Source organism: Rhagoletis pomonella, unplaced genomic scaffold (assembly GCF_013731165.1).
Source record: "Rhagoletis pomonella isolate Grant_MI unplaced genomic scaffold, Rhpom_1.0 Rhpom_scaffold_00005, whole genome shotgun sequence".
NCBI lineage: Eukaryota > Metazoa > Arthropoda > Insecta > Diptera > Tephritidae > Rhagoletis > Rhagoletis pomonella.
The window spans coordinates 12,930,681-12,936,720 of record NW_023458559.1 but is presented as its reverse complement, the minus strand read 5'-3'; the positions used below and the strand labels follow the sequence as shown (position 1 = coordinate 12,936,720).

Genomic DNA, 6,040 nt, shown 5'->3' with positions numbered 1-6,040 from the left:
ATATAAGGCTAAGCACTTGATGGCAAAGTAAGGCCATCTATTTCACAATGGTATGTGTATGTAGGGTGCTGTATGTATGTATGTGCAGTATTTGTAAGTCCATACCGTGGTGTGGTATATACGTACGGTGGAGTATATATGTGCAATACTGCATGTATATGCGATGCTGTATGTTATTGTATCGTAGCGAATGCTACGTTACAAGTTTTTATAACTTTCAATAATTATCAGGTACGCGAATGCAACTAACGTGAACGGTATTCTGACTTTACGACGTTCATTGTAGAGTACAAAGACTCACAGTTATACGGTGCACCAAAAATTGAAAATATACATCACGCAGCTGTTTTTACCAGCGGATATTTCAAATCTGGTACTTGTTGCCGGAATCCAAGCAATGGCAAAGCTTTATGATGCATTTCCATTGCCTTATCTTCTTTTAATTCCAAAAACTCCAATCTACTTCGCTTTTCTTAAAAGGGAGTTTTTCTGATATTGCAAATTCAGCCTCAATTATGCTACATAGAAAAGGGTTTATGAAGTATGCAAACGTACATTTAAATAATTACAAATCGGCAAACATTTTTTTCAAAAGCTGCTTTTAAATCAAGTGCATTATTTTTTTCTAGCCATGGAAAATAACGAGATATTCTTTTTTTTGATATCATGAATAAAAAGACGTGGTTTAGTCTCAAAACTTAAAATAATTTGCGACCAATCAAAAACAGAAAATCATCAAAACATTTTTATTCTCTCCTTGTAGAGACAAATTCAAATTTTTCAAATGTTCCATCATATCTACGGTAACCATAATTATGGCAGCCGAGTACGGGATTAAAAATAGTTTTGCTTATTTTTTCCACAAAAGCTAGAGGATTTTAAAAACCTTTTTCGATTATTCTAGATTTATTAGCCTTGAAAAAGCATTTTATTTGGCATATATTTTTCGATATCTTTTGAAGGCAGCACATATGTAAATATTCAGTTGTAACATCACACATTCGTAGAATATTTTTCCATATTTTTTTACATTGTGCTCGGGATTTTTACCCCGCAAAATTTTTTTTCAAACATTCCTAGGCAGGGAAACATGATGAAAATATGCGACTACTTTTGAAACACGAGTGGTATTCAACGGATTATTGTCAGACTCGGATTTCGACCAAGCGCAATGTAGTGAATATCATCCGGAACGGGGTGAATGTAAAACGTACCCTTCCATCTTTGAGAAATTCTTTACTTGTTCAACATTCTCGTGGTAGTCATCTTATTTGGAGTTTCTAATGTTGAAGATACAATCCTTCGTACAATCAGCAATCAGCAATAATGAATATCTTCTCTCTTCACAAAATTTGAAAACTGCCTACACACCCGGCACATTGGACAGCCAGCCGTGTGTATTTTTTGTGGGCCTTGGAATCAATATACGTAAACAAAGTTTGAAATTTTAAAGTAAAATGTGAGCAAAAGTGACAATTTAAAGACGAAATTCTCGAAAAAAGGAAAATCAGCTGCTCTACTGATAATTCAATGAGAAATGCTAAATACTAGTGAAATTTCTTTTAGATATTTTTAACAATAATCATTAACGTCTATTTTCGAGATTCCTACTCACAAATACCCAGTGTTTCTCCGCAAAATTATAACTTCAGAAACCATCTACATATGTATGTGCTCCTTGATTCGAATCGCAAGCGTCCAGACTTAAAAATATAAACTCGTTCAAAGACATGCCATATTTAACGCATAGACATGTCATTTTAACGCAAAGGTGACAAAATACCAAATACGGGACAAATACCGGACATTAGAAGAAATACAGAAAATTTTTCGTCCCGTATGAAATAAATAAATTACCAGGACCAAGGACGAAAAAGAGGACTGTCTCGTATAATGCAGGACGGATGGTCACCGTAATCATATCGGTAAAATGTAAGCAGTAAAGTTGCCTCTACTAACAGGGCAAATAAATTGTTATAAGTATTTTCGTTTTCTAATCTTTCCGGTAAAAATAAATTTGTTATTCCGAAATTACGGCAACGCTAAAGTGAAATTCGCTAAATTCGTCATAAAATTTCAAAGGTTGGCAATGCAACATAAGCAAATAAAGAGTCACTGCTAGCAAAAACCAAAACCTTGGTTGAAATATCTAATATATCTGACCCACGAAACAAAACCAAACCAAAATTTAAAGTTGACTACAAATTTTTAAAGGCTACATCGGGTGAGCAACAATTTATCGATGCGAGAAATGAATGCGCTGATGAGGAAACGAAAACTCCTATATCGAGGCGTTAAGGTGGCCGGTAATCTAAAGGTTGGGCCCTTATTATGAGTCGCATACGATTTTCGGTCGTCGCTGGCTATCGAAGATCGAAAGTGAAATTTGTATTATGAGCTATGCAAGCTTGTCAAAATCCAACAGCAATTCAATTAAAAATGATTTCTTACACAAAGGACTCGTCTGTCCGAGTCGAGCTTTATTTTTCTTCTAATAATAAGCAAATTACAATTTTAAAGTTATGCCTGCCAATGTGCAGCGCTACGAAACAACAGAGAAAACGACAGAATAACAAAAACTACTCAAGAAACCAGTGATGCCACTGAATACGAAAAATATATACATGTAATCAAATCAGTGATGGGACCTGATGTGTTATACATCCTGCCCGGCTGAACCGTCACGGTTCAGGATCTCTTCGTTGGGACCAGTTAGCCGGCAAAACTTCTGAACCGGTCGCTGACATCGGTGCTTTACATACAGACCTTCGGCTGTTCTCTTATCGCTGTTGTACTCGACGGTTACGACGCGCACTAGGCCATCGTCGCCAGGATGTACATCGATGACTCGTGCCATACGTCAGTGAGCTGGTGGAAGATTCTCGTTGAGGATAAGTACTACGTCGCCGCGTTTAAGATTGGGATGAGGACATACCCATTTGCCACGTGCTTGAAGCGAAGTGAGGTAGTCTTGTTGCCATCGCTTCCAAAAATGTTCATACATGCGCTGCAGCCGCTGCCAATACTTGAGACGATTCTCAGGCTCGGGGCGTGAAACAAGCGGTCGTACAATGAGGAACTCTCCAGGAGTGAGTGCTAGACCACCTTCGGGATCATCGTGAAGAGCCACCAGTGGGCGAGAATTCAAACACGCTTCTATTCGAGTTAGTAGAGTGCTTAGTTCTATAAATCTCAATGTTTGACGACCAATCGTCCGGTACAGGTGCTTCTTCGCAGATCTCACAGCGGCCTTCCAGAGTCCACCATGATGTGGAGCTGCAGGAGCGATGAATCTCCACTTCGTACCTACAGCGGCTACATGCTGTTTCGCTTGCGTGTTCGACCATTCCGCCAAGTCAAGCTGCAGCTGTTTATTGGCTCCAACAAATTGCGTACCATTATCGCTGTAAAGTGTGGCGCAAATACCTCGTCTCAGCCAGCTCTATATGCACGGCCATGGAGGCCATGCAGACGGAAATCGCACCATAAGTCTTGGTCAAAACGTTCGACCTCTTACCACCCAGTCGCACATTAAATGGGCCGCAGTAATCGAGGCCTGTGTGAGTGAACGGTGGTGCAACCAATACTCTTGATCTCGGGAGCGAAGCCATCTGTTGTTGTTGGGTGATTCGCTGATGACGGCGGCATACAACACATCGATGGACAAATGTCTTGGCCAATGCGCGCATGTGTACGATCCAGAAACTTTGGCGCAAATACTGCATCATCCCTTGAATGCCACCATGAATACACTTCTCATGGGCATCGCCGATAAGCAGCCATGATAATGCTCCATCCTTCGCTAAAATGATCGGGTGCCGTTGATTAAATGACAACTCTGTTCTCTGTAAGCGACCACCGACTCGAAGTATCTGTTTTTCGTCCAAGAAGGGATTCAGGGACTTTAGCTTACTTGTGGAACTTATGCTGGAATGAGATCTGAGCGAATTAATATCTGATAGGTACACATTACCTTGTGACTGTCGAATGTGAACCTCAAGGGCCCATGCCCTCTCCTCTGTGGTCAGCGGATCTCCTCGGTGACCTCGGAATGCAGGTAAGATTCGCCGTAGACGCGCCGTAGTGTCAAGCAGTCGATTTAGACGGCTAAACTTTTCCACCAAAGGAATTCGTCTGCCACCGAATGTCGTGCTCAATAATCCACATGTCGCAGCGGTCACCAAGCTGCGAGGGGGGTGGCTCTCCAACGTGGCTGTCTGTTGTTCTTCGTCAGTCAAAGCAGGCAACTCGGTGCTACGGTTGAAACAAGTGTACATAATTGGTGGACCAGTCCACCAGAGTGGATGATCTTCAAGCGCCGTTGGTGGAATGCCACGACTGGCGCAGTCTGCTGGGTTGTGTTCACTTCGGATGTGTCGCCAACAATTCACTTCAGAATGAGTTTGTATGAATGCCACACCGTTGGCTACATACGGCTTTATTACGGTCGGTGCTTTCTGGATCCAGTGGAGGACAATGGTCGAATCACTCCAATACATACAATCTGCGCTGTCCAGTCGCAAGGCGTGACGAATCTCTTCCATTGTCATAGAGAGTAGTCGTGCTGCACTGAGTTCCATTCGTGGAATTGTAGTACTCTTACTGGGTCCTACCCTTGTTTTGGCCGCAACCAGGGATACGCGTACCGCACCCTCTGGATCTTCGATGGGCACATAGACGACCGCAGCGTAAGCTTTGCTGCTGGCGTCACAGAAGCCGTGCAAGTTTACCGTGGACGTCTTGGTCATGCCCAACCAACGCAACACCCGAATACTGGAAAGGTGGTACAAACCATTCCGAAATGTTAGCCATTCATCTCGTAAATCGCCTGGTAATGGTGTATCCCATGGCAGCTCTGCCTTCCAAAGCATCTGGATAAAAATCTTGGCCATTCGATAACCGGCGACAATAGTCCCGATGGGTCGTATAATCGTGCGACATCGCTTAGTACGTTGCGTTTAGTAGGAATTGCATCGAGCACTGGCAACCGTACTTTGTAAAATAAGGTGTCATTATTAGGGTTCCAGTGCAAGCCCAGTACAGTGATATCAGAATTACTCGGAAACGACTCGCTGCTGGTAACTGATGCATCCGCAAGAGCCGTCAAGGTCAGCGTGCAATTGGAGTTCCACACACATGGCGACATTACGAGCACGCTCGATTGCCTCTGTAGTAGTATCTACACTATCCAAGTAATCATCGACGTAAAAGTTTGAGGGTATGCTCCCCTTAGCCTCAGCTGCCCGGTTGACATTGTGGATAACTGAAAAGTTATCACTGGCGCACTGTCGCAATGCGCGAATAGCGTTGTACGGTCCACAAGCCATACCGTAGGTGACCGTATTTAATTGGTAGGTGCGGATCTGTTCGCTTGGTGACTCCCGCCAGAGAATCTGCTGCCATTTGCGATGCCTTTTATCCACCTCAACCTGACGGAACATCTTCTCCACGTCCGCCTTAATGGCAATTTGAAACCGTCGAAATCTGTGAAGGATGTAGACGAGATTGTCCTGCAATTGGTTACCAACAAGTTGCGTGTCGTTCAATGATATGCCATTGCTCGATTTAGCCGAAGCATTAAACACCACACGGAATTTCGCAGTCACAGCATGATGCGGGTTATAGTAGCATTGGTCGTAGTTAACTTCTCTCTCCGGGATGTGATGCATATGACCAAGCTGCTCATACTCCCGCATAAATTGGATATACCTGTTACGAAGATCCGCATCTCCAGCCAGTTTTCGCTCTAAATTAAAGAATTGACGAAGTGCACCACGATGGGAATTTCCAAGTGCCGGAGCGTTGAATCGGAATAAAATTTGTGCGACATATCGACCATCGGTATTCCTCGAAAACGTGTCCAGGAATATTTGCTCGCAGTCCTCCACATAGCTGCCTTCAGGTGGTTCTTCCGCATCCCAAAATTTTCGAAGAAGCTCACCAAGATCATGGTCTTTCAGTTTGGTACTTAAGGACTGAGGCTTGGATTCCTATGATTTGGCATTAGTCGGGCCCAACACAATCCACCCGAGTCGAGTAC

At 43.1% G+C, this 6,040-nt stretch overlaps 1 pseudogene; it reads right to left on the bottom strand.

Annotated features, from left to right (window-relative positions):
- The window catches only part of LOC118740004, an 8,234-nt pseudogene extending 2,793 nt beyond the window's left edge, over window positions 1-5,441 (bottom strand).
- Window positions 5,442-6,040: the final 599 nt, after the last annotated feature.